The sequence below is a fragment of the Bos grunniens genome, chromosome 18, assembly GCF_055505025.1.
Source record: "Bos grunniens cultivar Pamir isolate PY7600 chromosome 18, Bosgru_T2T1.0, whole genome shotgun sequence".
Taxonomy (NCBI): Eukaryota; Metazoa; Chordata; class Mammalia; order Artiodactyla; family Bovidae; genus Bos; species Bos grunniens.
Window position 1 is genome coordinate 50,461,693 of NC_141182.1, and position 15,850 is coordinate 50,477,542.

Consider the following 15,850-nt stretch of genomic DNA (forward strand, 5'->3'; position numbering starts at 1 on the left):
TTCCATATAATTTTAGAACACACATTATTAACATTTACCCATGCAATATGACCTAAGTAGGTTATCACTTATTTGACAATGGTTCCCATGTAATTTTATGTACCAAATAAGCCAATTAATTTAATATCTCTCTGAGATGTTTCAGGGGCCCTCTGAAAATCTCAAGGTTACTTAGATAATAAGGGGATTTCATTTAGAATTTTATTTGAGAAAGTTTGATGGATATATCAAAAGGTTTTAAAACACTTGGTCAAGTTGAATCATAGGTCACTGTGAAACAATGCTAATTTGCTTAACCAACATGACAATCAGTTCAGTTCAGTTCAGTTCAGTGGCTCAGTCATGTCTGACTCTTTGCAACCCCATGGGCTGCAGCACACCAGGTTTCTCCGTCCTTTGGTATCTCCCAGAGTTTGCCTGAACTCACTGTTGAGTCAGTGATGCGATCCAACCATCTCATCCTCTGTTGCCCCCTTCTCCTCCTGCCTTCAATCTTTCCCAGCATCAGGGTATTTTGCAATGAGTCGGCTCTTCACATCAGGCGGTCAAAGTATTGGAGCTAGCTTCAGTTTTAGTATTAGTCCCTCCAATGAATATTCAGGACTGATCTCCTTTAGGATTGACTAGTTTGATCTCCTTGCAGTCCAAGGGACTCTCAAAAGTCTTCTCCAACACCACAGTTCAAAAGCATCAATTCTTCGGCAAACATGACAATAAAATATTTCAAAAGCAAATACAGGAAGTTACAACAGATTACTTAAAAGGTTAAAAAAAACAACAACTTCACAATCTGTTATCAAAAGCAGATCAATACTCAAGAAAACTTTGTCCTCTTAACAGAGCAAAAAGACAAAGTTTAATTTTGCATTAGCTTACTCGTTAACTTAAATTCATTTTCATCTTAGCCAGTCCTGGCCACACTTAAAATTCCTTTCTAAAGATTCCTTTTTTCTCACAAAAACAAACCTTTTACATCTTTCTATGTCCATTTTAGTTTATCCTTTATTTTCTTTCTCATTTAGAAATAACCAGCTTTAGGACAAAATTACTTTCTTTCCCTTAACAAATTCCATTTCCATTCTTTGTACTTTTTTTTGGTCTTACACATGAAGATGTTTTCTTTATTAACTTTGTAGTAATTTTAATTGCATATGTTAATTAGAATCCTTGACCTTTAAGATACTTAAATTCTAGTGCAAATTAAGAAGTAAGCAATTTTACATTAAGAAGTAAGCTAATTTTACATTCAGTTCAGTTCAGTCACTCAGTCGTGTCCGACTCTTTGTGACCCCATGAGTCGCAGCACGCCAGGACTCCCTGTCCATCACCAACCCCAGAGTTCACTCAGACCCAAGTCCATCGAGTCAGTGATGCCATCCAGCCATCTCATCCTCTGTCGTCCCCTTCTCCTCCTGCCCCCAATCCCTCCCAGCATCAGAGTCTTTTCCAATGAGTCAACTCTTCGCATGAGGTGGCCAAAATACTGCAGTTTCAGCTTTAGCATCATTCCTTCCAAAGAAATCCCAGGGCTGATCTCCTTCAGAATGGACTGGTTGGATCTCCTTGCAGTCCAAGGGACAACACCACAGTTCAAAAGCATCAATTCTTCGGCGCTCAGCCTTCTTCACAGTCCAACTCTCACATCCATACATGACCACTGGAAAAACCATAGCCTTGACTAGATGAACCTTTGTTGGCAAAGTAATGTCTCTGCTTTTGAATATGCTATCTAGGTTGGTCATAACTTTCCTTCCAAGGAATAAGCATCTTTTAATTCATGGCTGCAATCACCATCTGCAGTGATTTTGGAGCCCAGAAAAATAAAGTCTGACACTGTTTCCACTGTTTCCCCATCTATTTCCTATGAAGTGATGGGACCGGATGCCATGATCTTCGTTTTCTGAATGTTGAGCTTTAAGCCAACTTTTTCACTCTCCACTTCCACTTTCATCAAGAGACTTTTGAGTTCCTCTTCACTTTCTGCCATAAGGGTGGTGTCATCTGCATATTTGAGGTTATTGATATTTCTCCCGGCAATCTTGATTCCAGCTTGTGTTTCTTCATTAGCATTCTGTAAATTAGCAAACTCATAAATACCATTTATAGCTTCCTAAAACATGTGCTTTCTTATAGAAACTTTCTCAGTGTGGCACCAAGTATATTTACCAGTAGTCCTAAATATCTTCATTTTCTCTGTAAAAAGAATCCCTCACTCTGCTAGCTTCCTCCCCATTTTTAAGACACCAACTTAAGCCATTTGCCAGGCTGAATTAATCAAACACAGATGCCCTAATTCCTCACCCCCACCCCTAAGCTATGCAAACTGGGGAGACCAAAGACAGAAATAAGATGTTACAAAGCCTACTCCATCTGGCAACATATATTCAACATGCAACATAAAGTATAATTTCTATTTTATTGTCTTTTCAGAGAAACCAATATTTCTTCAGTCTTTAAGGACTTGGATCCTTACATGGGCTTTGGTGGAGGACGTGGGGCAGCACCCGAGGGTCTAAATCAGGGTGAAGGTGTTCGGTCCTTCCGGGCTTCCCGAGAGCGATTCCTGACAACCTTGCTGTGAATGGCACAACTCACGCAGCAATGTAGTTTCACATACAGCTTGGGAAGCACATAAGTGTCGAAAACACTCGCTTCAGAAATGTCCCTGACAGCTGCGGCCTCTACGATGTTCCGAATGACCAACTTCTTAATGGCCTTATCCTTGGGCACGCATCGGGCACAGTTGGTGCAGCGAATAGGCTGCACATGGCCGCAGCCCTTTTTTTGCACGACCGTTGTTCCTTCTTTTCTTGGTCTTCTTGGAAGCGCAGAGGCGAGAGAGCGAGAACAAGGTCTTTAATGGGAGAAGGAAGTTCTTGAAGTAGTATTTGTAATATCTTCTTGTTCTTTGTTTAATTCATCCCTCAAGGGATTATCAACTACAAATTGGCTATCAACATTAGCCATCTGCCTCTGCAAAGACTGAATCCTGTGCTGCTGCAGCTGTCGACATTTGATGCACTTTGAAATGAGTTAAGTGTGGAGGATGAGGCACTCTATGCTCCAGGGAAGCTGGTGGAACAAATCTTTACATAGTTTGATGTTTTCAGGAGCTCATTTGATTATCCCAATCTTTGCATCTTCTCATATCTAGCGAAACACCAGATCCCTTCATGGTTACATCAGCTCCTTGGGACTAGCAGAAAACCTTTTGTAAAATAAGTGCTTGATTGCATTGAACTCCCCTTTCACCAAAATCATATATATTGACCTTCTCCCACTACCTCTTTGGAACTACTATAGTTTCTCGGAGCTATTTGGGATGCAGTCCTCCCAGGCTGCAGTCCTCATTTTGCCCCAAATAAAACTTAACTCACAATTCTCATGTTGTGCATCTTTTTCACTCAGCAGGATCATCTTCCTGTCCAGTCTTCTTATTTTGACTAATCAAATACTTTACATCCAAAATTTTATACTTTACCAAAAGACTGTGCTGATCCTCTGGAATTTTACTAAAATTTTTGCACTTACTTTTATGCCAATTAAACAGAGGTCTTTTACAAACTAGTTTTGGTAATACCATTCAGAGATAGAAAAAAATATTATATCTATAATGCACACAAATAGACATATAGACAGACATAACCACAGATCTCAACTTTCATTTTAAAACTTTAGTCATGAATTTTAAAAATAGAAATAAAAATGAAACTTTAGTCATGGATCAGATACAATATAAAATTAACTCGTTTATAAATCAGATCAGATCAGTCGCTCAGTCCTGTCCGACTCTTTGCGACCCCATGAACCGCAGCACGCCAAGACTCCCTGTCCCTCACCAACTCCCGGAGTTCACTCAGACTCACGTCCATCGAGTCAGTGATGCCATCCAGCCATCTCATCCTCTGTCATCCCCTTCTCCTCCTGCCCCCAATCCCTCCCCAGCATCAGAGTCTTTTCCAATGAGTCAACTCTTCGCATGAGGTGGCCAAAATACTGCAGTTTCAGCTTTAGCATCATTCCTTCCAAAGAAATCCCAGGGCTGATCTCCTTCAGAATGGACTGGTTGGATCTCCTTGCAGTCCAAGGGACAACACCACAGTTCAAAAGCATCAATTCTTCGGCGCTCAGCCTTCTTCACAGTCCAACTCTCACATCCATACATGACCACTGGAAAAACCATAGCCTTGACTAGACGAACCTTTGTTGGCAAAGTAATGTCTCTGCTTTTGAATATGCTATCTAGGTTGGTCATAACTTTCCTTCCAAGGAATAAGTGTCTTTTAATTCATGGCTGCAGTCACCATCTGCAGTGATTTTGGAGCCCAGAAAAATAAAGTCTGACACTGTTTCCACTGTTTCCCCATCTATTTCCCATGAAGTGATGGGACTGGATGCCATGATCTTCATTTTCTGAATGTTGAGCTTTAAGCCAACTTTTTCACTCTCCACTTTCACTTTCATCAAGAGACTTTTGAGTTCCTCTTCACTTTCTGCCATAAGGGTGGTGTCATCTGCATATTTGATATTTCTCCCGGCAATCTTGATTCCAGCTTGTGCTTCTTCCAGTCCAGGGTTTCTCATGATGTACTCTGCATATAAGTTAAATAAACAGGGTGACAATATACAGCCTTGACGAACTCCTTTTCCTATTTGGAACCAGTCTGTTGTTCCATGTCCAGTTCTAACTGTTGCTTCCTGACCTGCATACAAATTTCTCAAGAGGCAGATCAGGTGTTCTGGTATTCCCATCTCTTTCAGAATTTTCCACAGTTTATTGTGATCCACACAGTCAGAGGCTTTGGCATAGTCAATAAAGCAGAAATAGATGTTTTTCTGGAACTCTCTTGCTTTTTCCATGATCCAGCGGATGTTGGCAATTTGATCTCTGGTTCCTCTGCCTTTTCTAAAACCAGCTTGAACATCAGGAAGTTCACGGTTCACATATTGCTGAAGCCTGGCTTGGAGAATTTTGAGCATTACTTTACTAGCATTTGACATGAGTGCAATTGTGTGGTAGTTTGAGCATTCTTTGGCATTGCCTTTCTTTGGGATTGGAATGAAAACTGACCTTTTCCAGTCCTGAGGCCACTGCTGAGTTTTCCAAATTTGCTGGCATGTTGAGTGCAGCACTTTCATAGCATCATCTTTCAGGATTTGGAATAGCTCAACTGGAATTCCATCACCCCACTAGCTTTGTTCGTAGTGATGCTTTCTAAGGCCCACTTGACTTCACATTCCAGGATGTCTGGCTCTAGGTCAGTGACACACCATCATCATTATCTGGGTCGTGAAGATCTTTTTTGTACAGTTCTTCTGTGTATTCTTGCCATCTCTTCTTAATATCTTCTGCTTCTGTTAGATCCATACCATTTCTGTCTTTTATCGAGCTCATCTTTGCATGAAATGTTCCTTTGGTATCTCTGATTTTCTTGAAGAGATCCCTAGTCTTTCCCATTCTGTTGTTTTCCTCTATTTCTTTGCATTGATTGCTGAAGAAAGCTTTCTTATCTCTTCTTGAGATATGTTAGGTTTGCTCACTCTGAAGGCTAAAGTCTTGTACTGTTTTGTGGAGAAGACACTTAAAATTTTGAGTTTTAAAAGGTCTATTTTTTCAGTTTTAAGAATTATCTCTCTTATTAAAAAAAAAGTCTTTATTTATTTGACTGTGCTGTATGCAGGATCTTTGCTGCAGCAGGCAGGATCTTCAGTTTAGTTGCAACATGTGGGATATAGTTCTTTGACTAAGGATGGAACCTGGACTCCCTGCATTGGAAGCACAGTCTTAACCATGGGACCACCAGGGAAGTCCTGGAATTATCACTTACATAAAAGTTCCTTGAGAAAAGCAGGCAGAACATTTACATCCCAAAGGCACCTGAAGAGGAATGCAAGCTCCTCTTAGGATTCTTATGGAGTCCAAGCTCACTCTGCTTGCCACAATAGGCCAACGAATCCAAGAGACACAGTGTTGAGGCAAGGAATAGGACTTTATTCAGAAAGCTGGCTGACCAAGAAGACAGCAGACTGACATCTCAAAATAACCATCCTGTCAGGGTCTGGATGCCAGGTTTGTTTATGAATTAGAAGATGGGGCGGGGAGGTGAGGAAACAAAGTGGAAAAGGCCATTAGTCTTGCAAATATCTCCTAGTGTTAGTCACTCAGTTGTGTCTTGACTCCCTGTGACCCTGTGGACTGCAGCCTGCCCAGCTCCTCTGTCCATGGAATTCTCCAGGCAAGAACACTGGAGTGGGTAGCCATTCCCTTCCTCAGGGGATCTTCCTGACCCTGGGATCAAACCTGAGTCAGGTTAGGTTTTAGGTGTCCAACTCTTTGCATTCCCATGGACTGTAGCCTGCCAAGCTTCTCTGTCCATGGAATTCTCCAGGCAAGAATACTGGAGTGGGTAGCTGTCCCCTTCTCCAGGGGACCTTCCCAACCCAGGAATCGAACTGGGGTCTCCTGCATTTCCGGGGGATTCTTTACCAGCTAAGTACCAGGGAAGCCCTGGTAAAGAATACCAGGGTCAGGGTTAAGTCAAAGAGACAGATCTAGCATGGAAAAGTCAATACTGACTCTTCCATCTTACAGGACTTCTGTTCCCTTAGAGTCAGAATTTTGCGGGAGGCGGGGGAATAGTTTTTTCAAGCGGGCTTTCTCTAGAGTTTACACAGAGCAAACAATCTTAGAATGACAAAAGAGCCCCATCTTGGCCATTTCACAGTGAGATCTCCTATAACATAGCATTCTCATTTAAGCAAGTACTTTCAAGTATAAGCTCCACGTTTGTGCATGTACCTGGCTGGAGTGTTATTAATAGCTATGAAGGTTGACTCTCTGGTGCCCTTTTTTTTAATGATTTGGAGGCCTTGTTTCCTATTTCAGGGTCAGTTTGTCAGGAAAAGAATACTATTGCAAACGGTGTGATGGGCCATTGTGTTGTTTGTGAACTTAACCCCTCTTACGCAAGTCACCCTGGAGTTGTTTCAACTCTTTTTTTTTTTTTTTTTGGTGAGTTCCTCTATTGACTTCTTACTATGTCTCAGACATTCAGCTTTTCAATCTTTAGCTATTTAATGCTTTTGACAATCCTCTGATATATTGATAGATTCTGTTTTCTGCCCCATATTCTTCAAACAGGAAAACAAGTATAAGTGGTTAAATGAGATGGCCCCCAGATTGAGTATCTTCTAAGATGGACAGGATTTGGTGGTAAGGCGCATACAAGGGAAGATGTGGGGAAGATGAGGCTGGAGCTGGGATGGTGGCTGGGACAATGGGTGGATGGGAAATTCCCAGATACACAAAGGGCTGGGGTTGCTCTGATCTTGCTGCTATTCCAGACAAGCAGGTTGGGGGCTGAAGCACCCTCATTTGGGAGGAAAGCCGTCCAGAGGAATTGATGTGTGCAGGGAAGAGCCAATTCTAACTCCATGTTGGAAGTGTTCCTTTAACTTGCTTTATGTTGCTTTTGTTATTATAATCATGCATAATGGCCTGCCTTAGGGAACCCTTCCCCTCTGCTTGACTTGTAGGGGTAGAATGCCTGTGTTCAGCTCATAGTGAGATCATCTGACCCTGCCTACCTGTGAATGGCTTCAGGAAAGAGGAGACTGACACATTCCCCTGCCCGAAGTTTGCCATTCTAGGAGATATAGGCAAGATTAATGGGCTTTTTACCTTGTTTCTTCACCTTCCTTCACTTCTGTTCTATAAAAGAACCTGGCATCCAGATCCCGTAAGATGGTTATTTTGACACATCAGTCAGCCAGCTTCTCAGCTGGTTTTCCAAATAAGAGTGAGCCTGGACTCAGTAATAGATGCACCTGGAAGGGTGGGTGCAATGCTGAGGGATCTTAGAATCTCAGGATAATAGTTAATGTTGACAGAGTTTTTCTTAGTCCAAACTAGCTTCACACTGAGCAATTTACATTCATGAAATTACATGATTGAACCCTTTCATCTTCTGAGTCAGCTATCCCTGTCCTCTAGATGAAGAAACAGCTCAGACAGGGGTGGTGGTCTCTGGTCAGGGTTAGAATGCAGGAGAGATGGATTTGACCCCAGGTCCACCCAGCTCCAAAACCCTCAAACAGGACTTCCCTGGCGGTCCAGTGGTTAAAACTCCATGCTTCCCAGTGCTTCTACGTCACGGAGCACAGGTTCAGTCCCCAGTCAGGGAAATAAGATCCAACATGCCACGTGGCAAAAAAAAAAAAAAAAATTAGCAAAAAAACCCTCAAACAATAAGCCTTCCTTGCAATGATGCCAATGTTAACATTTCTGACCCAAACGTTCATAATGACAAGAATGCTCTTATCAGAGAGCCTGCTGTGAGTCAGCACTGCCTGACAGTTTGACAGGCCAAGCCTTATGTCATTTCACCCCCACTTCACAGAGGAAAATCGAGGCTCAAGGTCGCCATACAGCAGAGATGTGGCTTGAACGCAAGCTGTTTTTGCCTCCAAAGTCTATCCTAGAGCTCCTCACTTATACTAATTTTTGAAAATGAAGGAACTGGGACTTCCCTGGTGGTCCAGTGGTTAAAACTTCACACTTCCAATGCAAGGGCCAGGATTCGACCCCTGGTCAAGGAACTAGATCCCACATGCTGCAACTAACAGTTCACGTGCCGAAACTAAAGATCCCACATGCATATATGTGTGCTAAGTCGCTTCAGTCGTGTCCGACACCGTACGACCCCGTGGACTGTAGCCCACGAGGTTCCACTCTCTATGGATTCTCCAGGCGAGAATACTGGAATGAGCTGCCGTGCTGTCCTCCAGGGGATCTTCCCAACCCAGGGATGGAACCTGCATCTCTTAAGTCTCCTGCATTGGCAGGCGGGTTCTTTACCACCAGCACCACCATACCACAACAAAGATACCGCATGCTGCAACTAAGACCCAGCACAGCCAAATAAATAAATAAATACTTCTTTTAAAAAGAAGAGAAGGTCAGAGAAGGAAGGGTCTCATGCAAGTTTCCCCAGCAAAATGCAGCCAAAGAAAGGGCTGCAGTGAGGAAGAGGAGGTGGGAAGTCTGAATAAGAGACCTGTGTTTGCAGACATTCCTGTGCATAACTCTTTCATGCCCTGCTTGACAACGCTATAAACAAAGCAGGCATGGGCCCTTAACCTCCTGAGGAATTCTTTTAGAACTATTCTGCTGCCTCTCCCACTCTGTGTACTCTGCCTGCCAAGGCATGTGTGTCCTTCAGGTCAAGCCCAGAATGGCCCCAGGTACTTCTCTCTGACTTCTGAAGAGGAACCTAGCCCTGCCTGACCAAGGTTCTCACCAAGCCCTTTCCCCTTATTGCACCTCAGTTTCTCCAGCTGTAAAGAGAGATCATATGGGGTCCATACATGGGGGAGTCGATTTGAAATCGCTCTCCTGAATCCAAAGCTGTGTGACCTTGGACAAATGTCTTGGCCTCTCTGCCTCTGTTTCCTTATCTATAAAATGAAATGAGAAAAGTACTCATTGCACAGCGTGGTTTTGAAGCCTCCATGAGGATGTGGGTATATTAATACTAAGTTTGGCAGTCAAGTTGCTTAAAAATTTTTACCTCTGGGACTTCCCTGGTGGTCCAGTGGCTAAGACTCCATGCTCCCCATTCAGGGAGCCCAGTTCCATCCCAGGTCAGGGAACTGGATCCTCATGCCTCAACTAAGAGGATTGACTAGTTTATCTCCTTGCAGCCCAAGAGACTCTCAAGAGTCTTCTCCAGCACCACAGTTCAAAAGCATCAATTCTTCAGTGCTCAGACTTCTTAATGGTCCAGCTCTCACATCTATACATGACTACGGGGAAAACTGTAGTTCTCTGTTCAGATCTTTGGCAGCAAAGTGATGTCTCTGGTTTTTAATACGCTGTCTAGGTTTGTCATAGCTTTCCTTCCAAGGAGCAAGCGTCTTTTAATGATGGCTGCCGTCACCATCCACAGTAACCAACATAGGTGCCTCTAATCCTCTTCTCTGAGGGTTAATTCTCCACCTTGTCTTCCTTGTCTAGCCTGAAGGGAGTGTAGAAGAGATTTCCCTCCTGGGGTTGTGCTGCTTTATTTCTTCTTGTTCACGGATCTTAAAATTGCCTCGATCGACCACAGACTGGGGCTTCCTTGCTGGCTCAGTTGATAAAGATTCTAGCTGCAATGCACGAGACCCTGCTTCGACCCCTGGGGCGTGCTTCAATTCTTGGGAAGGAAACCAAGTCCCCCTAAAACTGAGTTCCCTTACCACATTTATGATTTAATTCCTCTTTCCGAGACTTTCTTCCCTTGCGTGTCTCCTCAAGCCTCAGTCCCATCCTCACCCCCTCTAACCTCAATCCTGTGCTGTTGTTGCTGTTCCATTGCCAAGTCGTGTCTGACTCTTTGCGACCCCATGGGCTGGAGCGCACCAGGGCTCTCTGTCCCTCCCCATCTCCCAGAGTCTGCCTGACTGAACACTGCTGCTGCTACTGCTAAGTCACTTCAGTCGTGTCTGACTCTGTGTGACCCCAGAGATGGTAGCCCACCAGGCTCCCCCGTCCCTGGGATTCTCCAGGCAAGAACACTGGACTGGGTTGCCATTTCCTCCTCCAATGCATGAAAGTGAGAAGTGAAAGTGAAGTCGCTCAGTTGTGTCCAACTCTTAGCGACCCCATGGTCTGCAGCCCACCAGGCTCCTCCATCCATGGGATTTTCCAGGCAAGAGTACTGGAGTGGGGTGCCATTGCCTTCTCCAACACTACTTCACCACAACAATCAGATGACTAAGATTGCTGTTGTCATATCATTAGTGCACTAAAACTGCTCTTAAAGATATACTATAAGCTCAGGTGGTTTCCCCATGGCAAAATGAACTCAGGGATCCCTAAGCCATGGGCTACTTGGCCAAATAATTGTTAACTGAAGATATCCTGATTCCTGGAACTATGATAAAGAAAGATCAGAAGATGATGCTCAATCTTTTCTGTCAATCTTCCTCTTTAAAATATCCTTAACTTGAAGACCAGGTTCAAGTGGATCTGAGGTTTGTCTCCCAGTTCCTTGCTTGCTGTCCTACAAATGCATGCATGTTAAGTCTCTCAGTCATGCCTGACTCTTTGCGACCCCATGGACTGTAGCCCACTAGGCTCCTCTGTCCATGGGATTTCCCAGACAAGAATACTGGAGTGGGTTGCCATTCCCTTCTCCAGGGGCTTTTCCCTACCCAGGGATCGAACCTGAGTCTCCCACATTGCAGGGAGATTTTTTTTTTACCATCTGAGCCACCAGGAAAGCCCCACAAATAAAGCTTTACTTTGTTGCAAACACCTGCTATCAGAGGTTGACTTTCTCTGCTGTGGGCATATTAGCCCTCACTCAGTTACAGAACTCCACAGAGCTTGTCGGTAATACCAGAAATCTTGACAACTCCTGGTTCTTGAATCTAAGCTCAGGGCCAATGGGGTGCCTTTGTGTTCATCAGAAAAAGGCTCTCCCTCTAGATGGAAGCAAGATCTCATCTGGGCAGAGCCATACCTCAAAGTGCAAAGTTTGGCGAGCAATGCTTTCTTGGGAAAAACAAAACAAAACAAAACTGCCCTCCTGTGGTTGGATGCAGCTCTGCTTCAAGGTGTGTGACTTGGCAGGTGAAGTATAAGCAGGCTGCATTTGCTGCTCACTCCGTGTGCAGGGAACAGCCTGCACAGCCACACACCCATTCACTGTTTGGACCCCACCCTGGAGGGTGTGCCTCTCAGCAACAGTCATCAGAGTGCTAGACACCTGATGGAGTCAACGGAGCTGGTCATCTATAGACAAATGTCAGCCATGTTACTGACTGTAGATGGGACCTAAGGTATCCATCAGAACATTTCCAAGAAGAAAGCCCAGGACTCCCCTGGTGGTACAGTGGATAAGAATCTGCCTGCCAATGCAAGGGACATGGGTTCAACCCCTGGCCCGGGAAGATTCCACATGCTGCACAGCAGCTAAGCCTGTGCACCACAGCTCCTGAGCCTGTGCCCCTAAAGCCTGTGCTCTGCAACGAAGAGTAGCCCCTACTCGCTGAAACCAGAGAGAGCCTGTGTGCAGCACCAAAGAGCCAACACCACCAAAAATAAATAAATAAATAAGATAAGAAGGCCCAGAGAAGGTCTATATTAATGTAAAGGCCAAGTTGCTATAACTGTAAGATCCTAAAATACAATGGTTTAAGTAAAACAGAAGGTTCTCATTCTCTTTCGTGACCCTCCTGAAGTAGGCATGTTGTCTAAGATGGCAGGTGGCTCCCCTCCATGTGGTCAGTCAGGGACACAGCTTCCTTCAGTCTTGTTGCTGAGATCACTAGCATCAACATCACCTGAAACCCGTTAAAAATGCAGATTCTCAGGCCAGACCCTGGACCCACTGGATCAGAAACCCTGGGAGTGGGTCAGCGACCTGCGTTTCAACAAGGATTCCCACTGACCTTGATGGACAATTAAGGTGGAGGTGTTCATGGTCAAAGGGAGGGTTTTGTACTTCTTGAATCACCCCTTCCTATCCAGGAGGTGGCCAGGATGGAGGTGCTCTGGCTGTTCAAAGACCTCAGGTCCAGAAGAAACTTGACTTCTGGGCATGCAAGGTGGTTTAAGAGGAGGAGGGTGGCTAGACTAGCATAATAGTTAGTGGTTTAGATTCTGGAGACAAGCTGCTACTGCTGCTGCTAAGTCACTTCAGTCGTGTCCAACTCTGTGTGACCCCATAGACGTCAGCCCACCAGGCTCTCCTGCCCCTGGGATTCTCCAGGCAAGAACACTGGAGTGGGTTGCCATTTCCTTCTCCAATGCATGAAAGTGAAAAAGTGAAAGTGAAGTCGTTCAGTCGTGTCTGACTCTTAGCGACCCTATGGACTGCAGTCCACCAGGCTCCTCCATCCATGGGATTTTCCAGGCAAGAGTGCTGGAGTGGGGTGCCATAGCTGCCTGCGTTTAAATACCAAAGTTGCTGTGGTACCAGCTGTGTGACCTTCAGCAAGTAACTTTACCTCTCTGAGCCTCAGTACCTTCTCCTATAATACAGGGATCATTGCTAATATTAATATCTGTCTCATGATGTCACTATGGGAATCACAGTGTTACTATGTGCCCTACACATAATAAGCTCTCAAAATGTTAGCTTAATCATCTCAGTATCTTAATAAAAGCTGCTTTTTATTTTATTTTATTTTGGCCATCCTGTGAAGCTCATGGGATCTTTAGTTTCCTGACCAGGGATTGAACCTAGGCCCCAGCAGTGAAAGTGCCAAGTCCTAAACATTGGAAACCAGGGAATTCCCAAACGCTGCTATTTATTCCGTGTAGCATCATATTGAATCTTCATGATACTATTGTGAGAAGTATGTTTTACATATAGATATTCATTTTATAAAGGAGAAAATTGAGGGGCAGACTGGTGAGATAACATAGGTTACAGGTAATAGAATGGTAATTCTAACTCAGGTCAGATTCTTACAGACTCAAATGTAAATCGCCTCTCAAAAAATCTGGGGGAGGGGGATATTTGCCATCCAATTAAAATAAATAAAAGTTTTTTAAAAATTAAAAAATGGAGGGGGGAGTGGATTTCTAAAACTTCCTGTCTTATAGGAAGACTGTGTTGTTTGTGGCTGGAGGGCTGATCTGTAATAGCAATTCATGCCAGGAACTTCTCTGACAGTTCAGTGGTTAAGACTCCACACTTCCAATGCAGGGGTCTTGGGTTTGATCCCTGGTCAGGGGACTAAGATCCCACATGCTGTGAAGCCAAGCAACAACAACAATGAAAGGAATGCATGTGGTAAGGCTAGGGGAGAAATCTCTCACTTTGTTTGTAACCTCTCCAGATTCTCCCAATCACTTGGGCAGATGGACAGTCCCCTAAGGAGAGATGAGAAACACTGCCCAGGGCCAGATCCAGCCCCAGAAAGAGGTGCCTGGAAAGGTATGCACCAGACAACGCATCAGACACTTTACATCACTGTCACTGAACCAGCCTATTACTGTCCCCACTTTAGAAATAAATAAAACAAAATGCAGAGATAGTAAATGTCCAAGATCTTAGCCAGGAAGCAACAGAGTGGAAGTCATTCTCAGAGCTGAGCGTCTCTTGCGCCTGACTCCCTATGAAGCTGTGAGACAGCGCCACCTGGTGGTGTTCTGTTGGAACTGCTTCTGGAGGAAGAGAGAACAAGATAAAAAGGGGCTATTACAGAGGACGACAGAGGGTAAGATGGTTGGATGGCATCACTGACTCAATGAACATGAGTCTGAGCAAGGTCCGGGAGATGGGGAAGCACTGGGCAGCCTGGTGTGCTGAAGTCCATGGGATCGCAAAGAGTGGAACACGGCTGAGCAACAACGACAGTTCAGTTCAGTTCAGTCGCTCAGTCGTGTCCGACTCTTTGCGACCCCATGAATCGCAGCACGCCAGGATTCCCTGTCCATCACCAACTCCCGGAGTTTACTCAGACTCACGTCCATTGAGTCGGTGATGCCATTCAGCCATCTTATCCTTTGTGGTCCCCTTCTCCTCCTGCCCCTAATCCCTCCCAGCATTAGAGTCTTTTCCAATGAGTCAACTCTTCGCATGAGGTGGCCAAAATATTGGAGTTTCAGCTTTAGCATCAGTCCTTCCAATGAACACCCAGGACTGATCTCCTTCAGAATGGACTGGTTGGATCTCCTTGCAGTCCAAGGGACTCTCAAGAGTCTTCTCCAACACCACAGTTCAAAAGCATCAATTCTTTGGCGCTCAGCTTTCTTCACAGTCCAACTCTCACAGCCATACATGACCACTGGAAAAACCATAGCCTTGACTAGATGGACCTTTGTTGGCAAAGTAATGTCTCTGCTTTTGAATATGCTATCTAGGTTGGTCATAACTTTCCTTCCAAGGAGCAAGTGTCTTTTAATTTCATGGCTGCAGTCACCATCTGCAGTGATTTTGGAGCCCCCACAAATAAAGTCTGACACTGTTTCCACTGTTTCCCCATCTATTTCCCATGAAGTGATGGGACCGGATGCCATGATCTTCGTTTTCTGAATATTGAGCTTTAAGCCAACTTTTTCACTCTCCTCTTCCACTTTCATCAAGAGGCTTTTTAGTTCCTCTTCACTTTCTGCCATAAATAGTTAATATATAGCATTTAAAATGGGCTAGGCACTGATCTAAATGGCTTACTTAGATTCCATTCAAATAACTTGTTTAATACCTCCTCCTAACAGACCTTCAAGGCAGTTAATTAATAATAATTTCCACCCTTCTCCACTTTTATTTTATTCTTCTTTCTTCGGGAAAAAAAATCTTACTATGGAGCATTCAGGCATACCCAAAACTGGATGATGGGGCTTCCTTGGTGGTTCAGTGGTAAGGAATCCGCCTGCGAATGCAGGACACACAGTTTGATCTCTGATCTGGGAAGATTCCACATGCCACTGAGCAACTAAGCCCATGCACCACAGCTAGTGAGTCTGAGATCTAGAGCCCAGGAGCCACAACCACTGAGCCCACGAGCCACAGCTGCTGAAGCTCTTGCACCCTAGGGCCCATGCTCCGCAACAAGATAAGTCACCGCAATGAGAAGCCTGTGCACTGCAGCCAGAGAGTAGCCACCAGCCCACCACAACTAAGGAAAAACCCGAGAAGCAAAGGGGACCCAGCCCAGCCGAAAATACATAAATAAATTGATATATTTTTTTAAAAAACTGGTGATGATGTATCCATCATCCTGGTTCAACAATGATCAACTCATGGCCAATCTTGTTTCATCCATACTCTCAACAATCCCCTCCTCCTACACCCCGCCAAATCAGAATTACTTTGAAGCAAAGTCCAGACGTTGTATCCGTTCTCACTGGTAA

At 44.4% G+C, this 15,850-nt stretch overlaps 1 pseudogene; it reads right to left on the reverse strand.

Annotated features, from left to right (window-relative positions):
* Positions 1-2,397: 2,397 nt before the first annotated feature.
* LOC147353889 (small ribosomal subunit protein eS26-like) lies at positions 2,398-6,048 on the reverse strand (annotated as a pseudogene).
* Between the last annotated feature and the right edge of the window lie 9,802 nt (positions 6,049-15,850).